We start from the raw sequence: 17,986 nt of genomic DNA on the forward strand, positions 1-17,986 counted from the left end.
CTTGGTGTAGGTTTCTTTGGGTTTCTCTTTAATGGAGTTCTCTGTGCTTCTTGAACTTGTGAGAGTTTCTCCTGAATTAATTTAGAGAAGTTTTCAGCTATGATATGATTGAGCAAAGTCTCTATCCCTTGTTCTTTCTCTTCTTCTTCAGGAACCCCTATGATGTGGATGTTATTTCTCTTAATGTTGTCACAGAGCTCTCTAAGAGTTTTCTCAGACTTTTTGAGTCTTTTTTCTCCTCTGCTTTCTTGCCTTCATTCCAGTTGTCCTCCAGCTCACTGATTCGAACCTCAGCACTATCCATCCTGTTTTTAATTCCTACCATTTTGGTCTTCATTTCTGATATTGTATTTGTCATCTGTGACTGATTTTCTTTTTTTTTTCTTATAAAATAAATTTTTATTTTAATGGGGTGACATCAATAAATCAGGGTACATATATTCAAAGAAAACATTTCCAGGTTATCTTGTCATTTAGTTCTGTTGCATACCCATCACCCAAAGAGAGATCATCCTCTGTCACCCTCTATCCAGTTTTCTTTGTACCCCTCCCCCCCTCCTCCTCTCCCTCCTTTCCTCCCCCCATGCCCTGTAACCACTCCACTCCTGTCCATGTCTCTTAGTCTCGTTTTTATGTCCCACCAATGTATGGAATCCTGCAGTTCTTGTTTTTTTCTGATTCACTTATTTCACTCCAAATAATGTTTACAAGATTCCACCATTCTGCTGTAAGTGATCCGATGTCATCATTTCTTCTAGCTGAATAGTATACCATGGTGTATGTGTGCCCCATCTTCTTTATCCAGTCTTCTATTTTTTTTACATTGATTAAAAGCCTTTAAGCAAACTCTTGGCCAATACAGCAAGAATCCATAAAAGAGTAGTAGTGTCCTTTACATGTTCACCCAGTCCAAGCTGGCCCCATCACCATGCCAAATCCCTGGAAAATGCAACCTAGCCACAGTACAGTATGTTAGGAGCTGTCACAGGGAGCAGAAGTCCAGGAAAAGTCCACATCCAGGAAAAGTCATCATGGCACTGGAATTATTGTCACCATTCTATACTTTGCAGCTCATGTCCAAGTCCCAATGACCACTGCTTCTAGCTGGTAATGATTCAGGTAGACTGGAAAAGCCATTTGCAGCATGCATGGATATGGAGCTTCTGTTCTCCTCTGCCTGGAGAGATGAGACCAGGTAGCTTTTTCCTGGAGCTCTGCAACTGTAGCATGGTAAAGAGAACCTTGGGATACACTAAGCTGGGTGGCAACGGTAGATTCATAATAGAAGTTGGCAAAAGGGGGAAAGAGAGCTCTAAATTAGGAGTAGGTCCCAGCCTGAAATATGAGTGGGGCATTGAGGTAGGAGGGATAAAAGAAACACTATATATTAAGCAAAGCAGCAGAAAATAGGACTATCAATACCCACAAGAGAGATCTTTGAGGGAAGAATAAAAAACCTGACTATTCAGGCCAAACACAGTTAAGTGGCCCTTGTGCAAATGAGATCAGTTTACCTGCTTCTTGGAAGAAATAACCTAGGCTCATTCACAGTGTCGTAGATGGGGCCAACGGCCCTGGGCACCTTCAGCCTTCAGTGGCAAACCCCAGCATTCTGGGCAAGGTTAGGTCGTAGGTGGCTGGAGCAGGGCTGAAAGAGACTGAACCCTCCCTTAGAGGAGCGAGGGGAAAGCCTACCTTCCAGTGTCCCTGTTTCCTCACAGCAGAGGCATGTAAGCCTGGCAGGCTTTAGCTCAATGACCTTCCTTTCCACTATTGAAGCAGGACCCAGATGGCATCCTATGAGACCCCTTTGGGGCGTTGGAGCCTTTAAGGGCGTATCCTAAAAGCTGGTAGTTCCCCTGATGTCTATTGGGCTTTTTCTGCCTCTAGGTATCTTAAAAGCCATGCTCAGAAGATCTCGCTGAGGGGTTTGAGGATCCCCATCCACCTATATAAATCTTTTCCATATATCTGGAGCTATTTGGAAAAAGACAAAACAGTGTTATTAGCTGGATCTAATAAAGAAGGTAGTAGTATGCAGGTGAAAAAGATTTAGTGTCTCCTGTTCATCAGCATTCAAAAGAAATGTAATTTTTTTTCAGTAAAAAGCATGATATGGTATACCCATAGGAGTTCCAGGATATGACTACCCCCTTTAAAATTTTTTTTTTAATTGACCTTAAAATGTTTGCTGAGTACACTTTAATAATACCTTAACTTTAAAGATTGAAAGCATGACAAAATACAGTAAATGCTTTTGCTCCATATGCAGGAGCATTTTCAGTTTAACCAGTTTAGGAAATCCAATAATAGAACAATGCATACAGACAATGAACTATAGCATGCTTAGCAGCCTCTCCTGTTCTGACAGAGGTTACTATAGATCCGGAATATGTATCCACCGTAATGTGGTCATACGACTGTTTGCCAAATGAAGGTATATGAGTAACATTCATCTGCCAAAGTTGTCCTGGTAGGGGTCCTTGAGGGTTAACTCCAAATGAAGGGGCAGTATAGGACCCCTTGGACAGGATTTCCCAATCTGCCACGCTGCTTCCCGAGAAAGTTGAAACTGTTTACACCAGGTTGTAGCATTCTGGTGATGAATAGTATGAGACTGATTTGCTCGGTCTGCCATGGTTGCTCCATATAATTTTATTTTGGGTAGCTTGATCAACAAGGGCATTCCTAGGCCCTGGCCAGTTAGCTCAGTGGTAGAGCACTGACCTGGTATGCAGTATTCCTGGGTTCGATTCCCAGTCAGAGCACACAGAAGAAGCACCCATCTACTTCTCCACCCCTCCCCATCTTCTTCCTCTCTGTCTCTCTCTTCCCCTCCTGCAGCCAAGGCTCCACCAGAGCAAAGCCACCCCGGGCACTTAGGATGGCCCTATGGCCTCTGCTTCAGGCACTAGAATGGCTCTGGTTGCAACAGAGCAACACCCCAGATGGGCAGAGCTTTACCCCCCGGTAGGCATGCCAGGCGGATCCCGGTCAGGCGCATGCGGGAGTCTGTCTAGCTGCCTCCCCATTTCGATCTTCAGAAAAATACAAAAAATAAATAAATAAAAGAAAAAAATACAACAAAAAAAAAGAAAGAGAAAAAAAAAACGAAAAGAAAAGAAAAGAAAAGAAAAAGGACATTCCCTTGTGCTAAAGCTCCAGGTAGTTGTCCATTTTTCCCAACACCATTTGTTGAAGAGGCTGTCTTTACTCCATTGTATGCTCTAATCTGCTTTGTGAAATATCAGTTGTCCATAGAGCTGTGGGTTTATTTCTGGGTATGTCCTATGAAACATGGAGCTCTATGTTGACATATAAGTCTTTGAAGAAGGAGGAACTGCTGAAATAGTTCATCAGCATTTTCCCCTAAGACAGCAGTCTTTATAGTGGAAACACCATAAGTAAATATTTGCTGTCTGTCTATAGATTAAAGGGGGAATATGGCAAATGCTGAAAAGCCCTGATCTTTGTGCACCACCCCTCCCTCAACCCCTTCCCTCTCCTCCCCCCACCCTGTAACCGCAACATTGTTGTCCATGTCTCTGAGTCTCATCTCTATGTCCCACCTATGTATGAAATCATATAGTTCTTAGTTTTTTCTGATTTACTTCTTTCGCTCAGTATAATGTTATCAAGGTCCATCCATGTTGTTGTAAAAGATCCTATGTCATCATTTCTTATGGATGAGTAGTATTCCATAGTGTATATATACCAAAGCTTTTTAATCCACTCATCCTCTGATGGACACTTGGGCTGTTTCCAGAACTTTGCTATTGTGAACAATGCTGCCATAAACATGGGGGTGCATTTCCTCTTTTCAAACAGTGCTATGGTGTTCTTGGGATATATTCCTAACAGTGGTATAGTTGGGTCAAAAGGCAGTTCGATTTTTAATTTCTTGAGGAATCTCCATACTGTTTTCCACAGTGGCTGCACCAGTCTGCATTCCCACTAGCAGTGCAGGAGGGTTCCCTTTTCTCCACATCCTCGCCAGCACTTATTCTGTGTTGTTTTATTGATGAGTGCCATTCTGACTGGTGTGAGGTGATATCTCATTGTGGTTTTAATTTTCATTTCTCTAATCATTAGTGATGTTGAACATTTTTTCATATGCCTGTTTTCCATCTGTGTGTCCTCTTTGGAGAAGTGTCTATTCATTTCTTTTTCCCATTTTTTGATTGGATTGTTTGTCTTTCTGGTATTAAATTTTACAAGTTCTTTATAAATTTTGGTTATTAACCCCTTATTAGACGCAATGTCAAATATATTCTCCCATTGTGTAGTTTGTCTTTTTATTCTGTTCTTATTGTCTTTAGCTGTGCAGAAGCTTTTTAGTTTGATAAAGTCCCATTTGTTTATCCTGTTTTTTATTTCACTTGCCTGTGGAGACAAATCAGCAAATATATTGCTGCGAGAGATGTCAGAGAGCTTACTGCCTATGTTTTCTTCTAAGATGCTTATGGTTTCACGGCTTACATTTAAGTCTTTTATCCATTTTGAGTTTATTTTTGTGAATGGTGTAAGTTGGTGGTCTAGTTTCATTTTTTTGCAGGTAGTTGTCCATTTTTCCCAACACCATTTGTTGAAGAGGCTGTCTTTACTCCATTGTATGCTCTTACCTGCTTTGTGAAATATCAGTTGTCCATAGAGCTGTGGGTTTATTTCTGGGTTCTCTGTTCTGTTCCATTGATCTATGTGCCTGTTTTTATGCCAGTACCAGGCTGTTTTGAGTACAATGGCCTTATAATATAACTTGATATTCGGAAGTGTGATACCTCCCACTTTATTCTTCCTTTTTAAGATTGCTGAGGCTATTCGTGTTCTCTTTTGGTTCCATATAAATTTTTGGAATATGTGTTCTATATCTTTGAAGTAATTCATTGGTATTTCAATCAGTATTGCATTGAATTTATAAATTGCTTTGGGTAATATAGACATTTTAATGATGTTTATTCTTCCTAACCATGAGCACGGTATATGCCTCCACTTATTCATATCTTCCCTGATTTCTTTTATCAATGTTTTATAATTTTCCGAGTACAAGTCTTTAATTTCCTTTGTTAGATTTATTCCTATGGACTTTATTTTTTTGGTTGCAATGGTAAAGGGGATTGTTTCCTTGATTTCTCTTTCTGAGAGTTCATTATTATTGTATAAAAATGCCTCTGATTTCTGAGTATTGATGTTATATCCTGCCACGTTCACAAATTCATTTATCAGACCTAGTAGTTTTTTGACTGAAACTTTAGGGTTTTCTATATACAATATCATATCATCTGCAAATAATGATAGTTTTACTTCTTCTTTTCCAATTCAGATGCCTTTTATTTCCTTTTCTTGTCTGACTGCTGTGGCTAGGACTTCCAGAACTATGTTGAATAAGAGTGGTAAAAGGGGGCACCCCTGCCTTGTTCTTGATCTTAAGGGGATTGCTTTCAATTTTTGCCCATTGAGTGTGATGTTGGCTGTGGGTTTGTCATAGGTGGCCTTTATCATGTTGAGGTATGTTCCCTGTATTCCCACTTTGCTGAGAGTTTTGATCATGAATGGGTGCTGGATTTTATCAAATGCTTTTTCTGCATCTATTGAAATCATCATGTGGTTTTTCTCCTTTCTTTTGTTTATGTGATGAATCACATTGATTGATTTGCAAATATTGTACCAGCCTTGCCTCCCCAGAATAAATCCCACTTGATCATGGTATATGATTTTTTTCATATATTGCTGGATCTGGTTTACTAATATTTTGTTGAGGATTTTTGCATCTAAATTCATCAGGGATATTGGCCTATAATTTTCTTTCTTTGTGTTGTCTTTGCCTGGTTTTGGAATCAGAATTATGCTTGCCTCATAAAAGGAGTTTGAAAGTCTTCCTTCCTCTTGAATTTTTTGAAATAGCTTGAGAAGGATAGGAGTTAGTTCCTCTTTGAATATTTAGTAGAATTCACTTGTGAAGCCATCAGGCCCAGAACTTTTCTTTTTTGGGATTTTTTGATAGTTATTTCAATCTCATTTGTTATAATTGGTCTGTTTAGGTTTTCTGATTCTTCCAGATTAATTTTTGGAAGATTATATGATTTAAGGAATTTGTCCGTTTCATCTAGGTTGTCTAGTTTTTTGGCGTACAGTTCTTCATAGTATTTTCTTACAATATTTTGTATTTCTGTTGTGTCAGTTGTTATTTCTCCACTCTCGTTTCTAATTTTATTTATTTGAGTCCTCTCTCTTTTTTTCTTGGTGAGTCTGGTTAAAGGTTCATCAATCTTGTTTACCTTTTCAAAGAACCAGCTCCTGGTTTCATTGATCCTCTGTATTGTTTCTTTAGCCTCTATGTTATTTATTTCTGCTCTGATCTTTATTATTTCCTTCCTTCTACTCGCTCTGGGCTTTACTTGCTTTTCTTTTTCTAGTTCTTTTAGATGCACGGTTAAGTTGTTTATTTGAGCTTTCTCTAGCTTCTTGAGGTATGCCTGTAATGTTCTAAACTTCCTTCTCAGGACTGCTTTTGCTGTGTCCCATAAATTTTGAGTTGATATATGCTCATTATTGTTTGTTTCTAGGAATTTTTAAATTTCTTCTTTGATCTCAATTTTAACCCATTCATTATTTATTAACATGCTATTTAGTTTCCAAGTGTTTGAATGTTTTTAAATTTTTCTATTGTGGTTGATTTCTAGTTTAATGCCATTGTGATCAGAGAAAGTGTTCGATATGATTTCAATCTTCTTAAATTTGTTGAGACCACTTTTGTGCCCTAACATGTGGTCTATTCTACAGAATGTACCATAAGCGCTTGAAAAGAATGTATATTCTGCTTTTATAGGGTGAAAGGTTCTGAAGATATCTATTAAATCGAGTTGATCTAATATATCCTTTAAGTCTGCTGTTTCTTTGTTAATTTTCTTTCTTGAGGATCTATCTAGTGATGTTTGTGGGTATTGAAATCCCCTACTATTATAGTATTGCTGTAGATCTCGCCCTTTAAGTCCATCAAAGTCTGCTTTATATATTTAGGTGCTTCTATATTAGGTGCGTAGATATTTATAATGGTTATATCTTCCTTTTGGATTGCTCCCTTTATCATTATGTAGTGACCTTCTTTATCTCTAACTATGGTCTTTGTTTTAAAGTCCATTTTGTTTGATATAAGTATTGCTACCCCAGCTTTTTTTTTCATTTCCATTTGTGTGAAATATTTTTTTTCCATCCTTTTATCTTCAGTCTGTGTGCATCTTTGATTTAAGGTGTTTCTCTTGTAGACAGCATATGTATGGGTCCTGTTTTCTAATCCATGCAGCTACCCTATGTCTCTTGATCGGATCATTCAATCCATTAACATTTAAGGTTATTATTGATATGTAATTGTTTATTGCCATTTTTTTTCTTTAAAATTCTATTCCTCTTTTGCTATATTCTTTTTTTCCTTTGATCTGTTTACAATAGGTCCCTTAGCATTTCTTGCAGCCTTGGTTTGGTTGCAGTGAATTCCTTGAGTTTTTTTTTTTGTCTGTAAAGCTTTTTATTTCTCCTTCAATTTTAAATGATAGCCTTGCTGGATAAAGTAGTCTTGGTTGTAGATTCTTGTTCTGCATTACTTTGAATATTTCTTGCCATTCCCTTCTGGCCTCAAGTGTTTCTGTTGAGAAATCAGAAGTCATCCTTATGGGGGCTCCTTTGTAGGTGATAGTCTTTTTTTCTCTAGCAGCTTTTAATATTTTCTCTTTATCATTTAGCTTTGGTATTTTAATTATGATGTGTCTTGGTGTTGGTTTCTTTGGGTTTCTCCTTAATGGAGTTCTCTGTGCTTCCTGAACATGTGAAATGTTTTCCTGCCTTAATTGGGGGAAATTTTCCACTATGATATATTTGAACGTCGTCTCTATCCCTTGTTCTTTCTCTTCTTCTTCAGGAACCCCTATGATGCGGATGTTATTTCTCTTCATATTGTCACAGATCTCTCTTAGAGTTTCCTCAGACTTTTTGAGTCTCTTTTCTTTTTTCTGCCTTTATTTATTGTGTCCTCTAACTCGCTGATTCAATTCTCTGCTTCATCCATCCTGCTTTTAATTCCTTCCATTGTATTCTTTATTTCAGATATTGTATTTGTCATTTCTGACTGATTCTTTTTTATTATTTCAATGTCCGTTTTTATATTTGTTATCTCTTTATTTAGGTTTTCGTAATAGCCATCTATGGTTGTTCTAATATCTTTGAGCATCCTAACAATCATTATTTTAAACTCTGCATCTGGTAATTTGGTTATATCTGATTCACTTAGGTCCTTTTCTGGGGATTTCTTTTGGTTTATTTGTGTTGTATTTCTCTGCCTCCACATTTTCTCTTCACAGGAGTGGCTGTGATCACGCGCTCGGGTGCATAAGCGTTGGTAGCCTTGGCTTTTGCCCCGCCCCCATGTGTGATGTTATACTTGGTCCTGAGGTCACTGGTGAGCACCTTTGCTCAGCTGCGGGACTCCACCTGTTTCCGGGCTTTTGCCCTGCCCTTGCAGGAGGAGCCCACTCGAGGGACGGCTGCTAGCCTTGGCTCTACCTCCGGGCAGGACTGCGTTCCCAAGCTCAGCTCAGTAGCGAAACTCCACCTCTTCTGGGCTCTTGGCTCCACCCCCGCGGGAGGAGCCGGCTACCAAGTCAGACCGCAAGCCTGGGTTGCTCGGGCAGGGCAAGGCTGTGTTCCTCTGCCCTTGCTCAGGGGCTGGTTTCCACCCTTTCTGGGGTTCCCGCCCTTCTCCCGCAGGCTGGATTACAGGCGGCCGGCAGCTGAGCTTGACCGCTTTTGCACGCCCCCTTCTCCCCAGCCAGGCAAGATTGAGCTCACACTTGAGCCCAGTGGTGGCCAGCTGGCTTCCGCCCCTACCAGCAGAACTACGCTTTTGTCTCCCACTGCTTCCTGCCCTCTGGCGCTCCCTCAGCTGTGTGGGTGGGGGCGTTGCACCTCGGACCCTAAGACTCACTACTGTAGACCCAAAAGCTCCTCCTTCTATACGACTCTGCTCTGAGTGCCGCGGGGGGGGGGGCTTGTTTGGCTGTTCTCCTGCTTCCCTTTGCTGGTATTGCTTTTTCTGGGGGAAATATTCACTTCAGCTTTGGGGAGTGACTCGTCCCAGGGGTTAGTGTGGCTATCTCCCAAAATGTTTCTCCCTGTGCCTCCTAGATTACACTGTCTTCCTGTTACTCTGGTCCTCTCCTCTCTCCCCCTGTCCCCAGGAACCCCGGGTGAGTGGTTGTGAGAGAGGTGTTCTGAGTGGTCCCTTTAAGAAGGATCCTGGGTCTGAGAAATCAGACTCTTTCTCACAAACAGTATCCTGACTTGTTTCCAGCTAAATACTCTCCTTATTCCTCTTCTGGGCTCTGGGGCTACAGACTGGGGCTTTGTTCCTGGGGCTCAGGACCCTTCCCCCTCTGCTAAACTCACTTCCCACCACACGAGTCTCTCCCTGCTGCTATTCACTCCGGGGAGCTGGGCAGCGCTCTCCGCGTTTCCGCTTTTCCTACCAGTCTCGGTGTGGCTTCTTCAGTGTTCCTTGGTTGAAGAGTCCTCTTAGTTGACTGATTCTTTTTTAATATTTCAATATTCTTTTTTATACTTGCTATTTCTTTGATAGGTGTTTGTAATGACCATCTATTGTTGTTCTAAGATCTCTAATCATCCTTACAATCATTATTTTGAACTCCACATCCAGAAGTTTGGTTATTTCCATATCACTCAGTTCATTTCCTTGAGGTTTCTCTTGTGGTTTCATTTGGATTGCACTTCTCTGTCTTTTCATTATGTCTGTGTGTTTGGTAGTTTTGTTTGTAGAGCTGGTTGAGTCTAGGCTTGGTGTTGTCTGCCTCCAGTTTTCAATTGTGTTATTTCTAGGTCTTCTTGGGTTGGCTTCAGCTATCATTTGGAATCCACTTTTGGATTTGGGCTGCTTTGAAGTCTTGATTTGTTGTTTTCTTAACAGGTGATAGTCTTGTTTACTCATCTCAACAGGGGGTTTATTTGAAACTGTATTCAGGAATGCGGTGGCTGTAACCTGAGACTCTGAAGGCTTCTTCTACCAGTTACTCTCCCTGGGGGCAGGATGTTTTCTCAACTTCAGTAGGGGGAGTTGTATCTCAGATCTCTATGGAGACCTGAGTTACTGCCCCTCCTCCCCACTTCTTGTTTTCAGCTGTGTCATGTTGTGCTGATTGGATCTGGAGAGATGTCTGGAGATCTGTGACCCAGAAGCACTTTAGTCTTTTGTTTTTTGGAAAGAGCAGCCCCTTCTCCAGTTATGGCCACCTCCAGCACTGATGAGTCAGCTTCTCAGGTTGTCCCCTGCATTCCTCTTCCCCTCACCATCTGTTTCTCTCTCTCTCCTTTCTTTTTGGAAGACAAGCCAGCCCTTTCAACAAACCTCATTCCCTGTTCACCAGGCAAGTGACTGTGAACAGTATTTTCTGCTCTTTTCCTTGGAGTGAGAACTCTTCTCTGCTCTCAGCCTCACCCCTCCCTTTGTTCATGTAAGCAGGGGAGATTCAGGCTCTCCCTACCAGGTTTGTTGTGGCTTTTTCTTTGCTCCTTGTTTTTTGAGAGCTGTTCTTATAGTTCAGAGTTGGTTTTTCACACTGATTGTTTCTAAATTAATTTGTTATCCAGTTCGTTGGTGTGAGCTGGGAGTCTGTGCATCTGCCTACTCTGCTGCCATCTTCTCAATGAAGCATATATTTCTAAGGAATGTATGAGGCATTGCTGGCCTATAGAACATGAAGAACTTTTGAGGTGCTTCTCAAGGCACGTGGCTACAATCAAGTTTTTCGGTCCTCAATATCTATAAACATTAAGGATCCCATAGGACAACCTGGACTCCTTAGAATAAACTTGGTTTTCATAGGGTGGGATGGGAATGCAGACACTTCCACATACTAGCTGGCCGCCCTTAACAATTCATTAACCTCTACAAGCCTCAGCTCCTTAAATAGTAAAAGGTACAATGTATGCACTGGAGGATTCTTATGGAAACTACAGACAATATACGATTGCCACCCTGTTCCTGACCATGCCAATGTGTGCCAATATCACATTTGTCTTAATAGTCAAATTATAACAGTTCAACCATGTCAAATGAGCAGAAACTGGTATTTTCCCCATCACTATGTTTGAGAATCCCTGAATTTGCTTATTCTTGACTATACATCAGACATTCTTGTTGCTTTTGTGTTGCTGCCTGCCCTAAATTGAGAAACTCTGACATAACCCTTATGAACAGGCTCAGCAATCACACTGTCTGATACCAGAAGATGCTATTGTGTAGTCTCAAGTCAAACTCAGCACCAGGATCAGCAGAATGTCCATGTCACTGATGTTGTGATGAAGGCTGATGTCTGTGGTGATACTGCCTCCTCGGACTTATGCACTTCTGCTTTATGTTCTGCCCTGGTACTCCCGTTACATTCACAGGTTCCGCTGGTTCTCAAACTATGAGCATTCTGCCACCACTAAACTGGCAAATCCCTGATCATAGAACATGTTTTATAGTTACAGTGCTTCCCTGAGACAACCACGACTGTACCTGTATATCTTTGCCTCTTCTGAACATTTCATGTTAGTGGAATAATGCATTTATGCCTTTGTGAAGAGCTTCTTTTACTTAGCAACATGGGCAAAGGTTTTCAACCATCACCCACTTTGTAGCATCAGTTATGAGTTTCTTTTAGTTGGCCTTATATTTAAAGTGATAGTTTACCCATTGAGTATAACACTGTCCAGACACACGCATCCATCAATATATCTGGTATTGCTTTACTTGAGTATGGTGAAGCCTTGCTGAGGTTTAGGAATTACACATTTGAAAATGTGTTCTAGGCCTGAATAGTATTCAAAAAATACTTATTTTTTAAAAATTTGTGTAATTTTTCTTTGTCTCTGATCAAACAGAACTTTTCCCTCTAATACATAAAACATATGAGAACTGAACTGCTTTGGTTGACATCTATACCTTAAAAAATAAAAACAACCTAAAGACTCTTGGATCCAAATCTATGCTCCACTGTCTGCTGTATCATAACCAAGCTGCATGCTGCATGCATTAACTTCTGCAGTGAGCATGACATTCAGAGTTCTCTGTGGAAGGTGCTGAAGAAACGTGGTAGGAGGCAGGGGTTTCCCTTCATGGTTCTGTTGGACTTTGCTGTTCTCTCTGCTCTTCCTGTGAACCTTAGAGCCCTCGTTTATGATTTGGGATCTGTAATCCCACCTCGTGAATTTCAAGGTACTGTTCTGAAGATCATCATGGTCACATGCTGGCTTCTTTGTATTCCATGGCCATCATTGTAGTAGTGGCGGCGATGACTCTTGCCTATGTAATTACCATCTACTTTATTTCTCATATTGAAAAGTCAAGGCCAGAAGGAATTAGAAGTTCACCTAAGAACATTTCACTGACGAGATCCATAGTTGTGTTTGCCCGAGGCACTCTGCCTTCCTCATAACATAACAAGTTTTGAAGAGATACAGGAAAACCATCTCAGAAGGGTCCGTAAGACACACTATCATGTTTTGAATTGGTATTTATAAGAAAAGATCATTTCTAAATATGCAGAAATTAATTTTGTATAATTTATTTAAATTTTATATTAAGCGGTTATTTATGATTTTTTTTCCAAAGAAAGTCTTTTGTTATTTCCATGGTTACCAGAAGAGGCCAGTATGGTTCAACATAATGGATTTATTGCTTCTTTGGATAATTCCTCCTGATTTAGAAATTGCCTGACACTTCTGAAGGCAATGATTAGAAATACAGCTTTCTTTCCTCGTTCCTCTCCTGCTGAGATGTCAGACACTTCTACAATCAGTGATTGTGGCTAAAGTCTCTGAGATAGACAGACATCGGTCCTCATCCCTTATCTTGGTTCTACCACACCCACAAACTGTTTAACCCTAGGAAGGAACTTCAACTTGGTTCACTATTATAAAAAGAAAATGATAGTAACAACTTTGTTTGCTTTTTCAAAAGGTTCAATGAGCTACTGTTAATTGAGGCACTTAAACAGTTCTTGTAACATAGAAGGTGAGCACATATTAGCTGCTCAGCCTCTAGGATCTTTGATTCACCGTTGATCATACCCCACCCCTTTCTACTTTTTTATTATACTAGAAGGACACAATATCTGATATATTGTATATTGTAAATATTAACATTTCACAATAAAATTGTCTCAATATTTATTTGTATTCTGGAGAATAACACTCTATAATGATTTGATACCTATGATCACTTATTTAAAAAAAAACAAACTCCTTAGCATAAAAGCCTTTTATTCTCCTTTTTCTCCTTAAACTCATTTAATTTTTCCTTTCTCCATAATTTTCATTCTTATGGAATATATTTTTAAGTTTGAAAATCTTTTAGTGATAACCACATTATATCTATATAAATTAACATTTGTATTTTAATTGGATTTTATATTTGTTTTATTTCTCCAGATCCTGTATGTGATATGTTTCTCCTAAATTGAATTAAAGAATTATTATTGTTAATAGCATACAGTTAGTCAAAATGATGTAGATCTATTACAAAATTTGATAATTATGAAAAGTTGAAAAAACATCTCTTAGTGAAATAAAACCTTATCAAAATTTTGATTTAATAAAGGGAGACATATAGCAAAATAAAAAATCCTAATCATTTTAAAATTATCATATTATCTTTTTAGGAGGTAGAAAAAGTAATTATATATAAGAGAAAATAAGGAAAGAATTAGTTATAATTGAAATAATTTTTGTTATGAAAATTGTTTGACTACCTTATAAATAATATGCAATGAGTAGGAAAATAATAACATAGAAACTTTATCAATGGGGATTATCCATTATAATGTACAAGCTCAATAGTCCCAGAAAACATCCCCGTTATATTAAAAAAATCCTCATGATTAAAATACTCCAGCTTTGCGGCTTAAAGGAGAAATCGTATCACATAATGACTTGTCCAAGGATAAACCTTAAGGAGAGTTGGAAAGAATTTCTTAGGTGTAAGTTAATTTTAAAAAAATATTGTTTTACTGTTAAGTATTTCTTACAGAGTTTTTTATTTTTATTTGTTCTCAGGAGCCTCTCCTTCAAATGAAATCATTTCTTTGAGGAAGTTCAGGAGACAGAGGAGGCAAAGAACATATGTGGACATTGTTTGTATTTCTCCACCAGTGTACTATATATTTAAGGTGACCAAGCGTCCTTCTTTAGGGAGGACAGTCCTTCATTTGTAAGTTCCATCTTCCCCCAAAAGTGTTCTCCTTTTTGATATTGGAAGACTTATCTGTAAATGTCCATATTCAATTGATGCAGAGTCAATCCATTGCATGCGATGTGACGTATTTGTATTTGATATGACGAGTCATCAAGAATCATTACAGTGCAGCCAGACGCGATTACGGGATGCATACGCTCCGCACTGGAGACCTTGAGAGAGCGTGCGATATAGCGAGTGCGCAAATGGCTTCGTATACTTCTTACCGAAATATGACACAGCACATATGACATTGTAGACCCACCATTATTTCTTTCTCAGTGAATATTCAATCATAGACAGGTAAGCATAATTCACATTTTATTAATTCATTATTTACTAATTTCCAAATATGTATAATTTTATTTACAAGTATTTTTCTGAAATTCAAGTTTTAAAGTGGAAATCTAAGCTCAAACCATATCTATTAATAATGCATTTTGATTAAATAGTTGCATAAAACACATTTTTTAATTAGAAAATGATAAATACACCCAAATATCACTCCAAATTAGTGGTTTTGTTTGATGTTTAGTTTTACTAAATGAGTACTTTTTTTACAATTATTATTAAAAATTAATAAGCATGTAAGCATAATTATAATATAAAATATTACAAATGTTTTTATTATGCATTTATCATATTATAGTGCATTATTATTGCAATGAATAAAATGTTTCTTTTATTTATGATATTGTTTTCTTCAATTTATTTTTGTCCTTCTTTTCATTGTAAAAAAAGTTGGTCACCTTACGCACATCTGAATTCAGGTACAGCAAAGACAGTTTCTACTACTCAGCTTCATTGTCCCCACTCCACCCCACCCCCAACACAGAGAATCCTAGGACCTTCCATACCTCAGGGCAAGTCACACAGTAAACCTTGTAGTAGGTATGGGATTTGTCTCCTTAAGAGGAGAAGACTGTGAACTCAGAGACATTTAACAGGCAAATCAATTGTAAGAGATTGTACAGTGAAAGTTAGTTACAAGGAACGCAAGTTAAAGATCTGGAAAACGATCTCATCTGGATCCATGTTCTCAGATGAAGACCTCTCCTTTAGAATTATATGCAGATACATAAGACAAGCACAGTATTGCAAAATATATATATACATTCGATATCTGCAAAAGAACCGGAAACTATGAACTGAATGTTTTTGAGATTCATTCTGTAGCTCTGAAAGGAGAAGGAAGATTTTTAGACAGGGAGGCATTGAGCATAGCCCAAAGTTGATCTGTAGTGGTGGCCTCCTGTGAATACATCACACATTCTACCACTGGGCATTTTTCCTCATGGGAGCCAGGAAGGATCACATGGTTATAAAGCAGAGAGGTCTGAGAAGTATGTTCCTATGAGCCTCTCCACACACTGGAAATCACAGCTCTCCAAACTGTGTACCCGATACTGGAAGATAGCCTGGAAAAGGTGTAGTCCCGGCCCTCATAAATCCACAGTGTCTTCATACAGACAGACCCACCAGCAATTGGCAGCCAGTAACCATGCACTGCCTGTTTGGGCTGCGCCTGACATAGAGGGTGTCATTACATAATGAAAAGAAGTCAGAGCTCACATCTCCCAGGTCTCTCTGGGGGGACCGCTGGAGTCTATCTCATCACAAATTTCATTTGTTTTGATTATTTACATCACACATTTTTCCAAAGAGTAGAAGAATTAGGAAATGTTGCTACAATGTTTTTTTTTTTTGAAAAGGCAGTTACATGCAAAAAAAAAAAAAGAAAAAAAGAAAAAAAAGAAAGAAAGAAAGAAAGAAAACTAGATCAACTTTTACACCATACACAAGAATAAGCTCCAAATGGATAAAAGACTTAAATGTAAAGTCACAAAATCATAAAAATCCCAGAAGAAAACAGGCAGTAGACTCTCAGACATCTTTCATAGCAATATTTTTGCCAATATAGCTCCTCAGGCAAGGCAAATAAAGGAAAAAATAAACAAATGGGACTATATCAAACTTAAAAGCTTCTGCACTGCAAAGGAAACCATCAACAAAATAAAAAGACAGCCCACTGTACGGAAGAACATGTTCGCCAATACATCTGGTAAGGGGTCAGTAACCAAAATTTATAAAGAACCTATGAAACTTAATACCAGAAAGACAAACAATCCAATTAAAAAATGAGCAAAGGCCCTAAATAGACACTTCTCCAAAGAGGACACACAGATGGCCAATAGACATATGAAAAAATGTTCGTTGTCACTAATCATCAGAGAAATGCAAATTAAAACCACAGTGAGATATCATTTTACACCTGTCAGTATGGCGCTCATCAATAAATCAACAAACAAGTGCTGGCAATGATGTGGAGAAAAGGAAATCCTCCTGCATTGCTGGTGGGAATGCAGATTGGTGCAGCCACTGTGAAAAAAAATCTGGACTTAGTTAAAAAAATTAAAAATAGAACTACATTTTAACCCAGCAATTCTACTTTTGGGAATATATCCTAAGAAATCCAAAACATTATTTCAAAAGAATATATGGATCCCCATGTTCATTACAGTATTATTTACAATAGCCAAGATCTGGAAACTACTCAAATGCCCATTAGTTGATAAGTGGATAAAAAAGCTGTGCTACATTTACACAATGGAATATTACACTGCCATAAAAAAGAAAGAAATCTTACCTTTTGTGACAGCATGAATGAACTATTATGCTAAGCAAAATAAGGCCAGCAGAGAAAGTAAAATACCATATGATCTCAATTATATGTGGAATCTAATGAACACAATAAACTGAGGAACAAAATAGAAACAGAGGTAGGGTCACACAGAACAGATGGACAGCTGTCAAAGGGAAGGGGGAAGAGGAGATTGGATCAGAGAAGGTGAAGAGATTAGCCAATACACACACACACACAAAATGCATACACACACACAACAGAGTGGCAACAGTCAGAGGGAAAGGAGGGTGAAAATGTCGGTTGGAAAGAGACTTTGCATGAGACCTGGGGGGGGCATGATGCAATGTGTAGATGGTGTTACTTTATATTGAGTGGTACACTTGAAACCATGTCAACACAATAAATTTAAAAAAAGAAGAAGAAATATCTCAATATAGCATAACAACATAGACTACATCTATGTAAATATTTCTTTGCTACTGCCTATGCCTCCACATTATTTATAGAGCTTTAAGCTGTGCCGAAACTAAATAGTCCCTTTGAATAATTATTAGTCCTACTAATAAGACAACATCATGGTTTTCTTGAGGTCAACAACATGCATGGTTTTGAATTTGATGCCTGTGGAAAGAGCACACATAGCCCAATGGACGACACTGTGGTATAAATCAGTGAAGTTAGAAAGTTGAAATAAGAAAGCAAAAATGTAATTATCTTTTTTTCTCTCAAACAAGCTTTTTGATGCATTCATCATTTCCAAGAACCAGTAAAATGCCTGGAAAATGGATGTCAATGCTATTTACATTATGCCTGTTTATTAGCAAACACAAGATATTTATGGGTCAACTATTGTAGTTCACTGAAAGGCGAGCTGTTCAAAATAAATATGACCCCTGATAAAGACTGAGACTATTTTTGATGCAAAAAAATAAGGTTTGAATTTGTTATTCTTTGCAGAAAGAATTCCATTACCATTGTTCTTATCAGGTGTCAACTTTGACAACACTGCATTGAGATTTGATAGTCTATGCAGAGCCTTTTTTTGTAAATTTTAACATCCTACC

Source organism: Saccopteryx bilineata, chromosome 6, assembly GCF_036850765.1.
Source record: "Saccopteryx bilineata isolate mSacBil1 chromosome 6, mSacBil1_pri_phased_curated, whole genome shotgun sequence".
Taxonomy (NCBI): Eukaryota; Metazoa; Chordata; class Mammalia; order Chiroptera; family Emballonuridae; genus Saccopteryx; species Saccopteryx bilineata.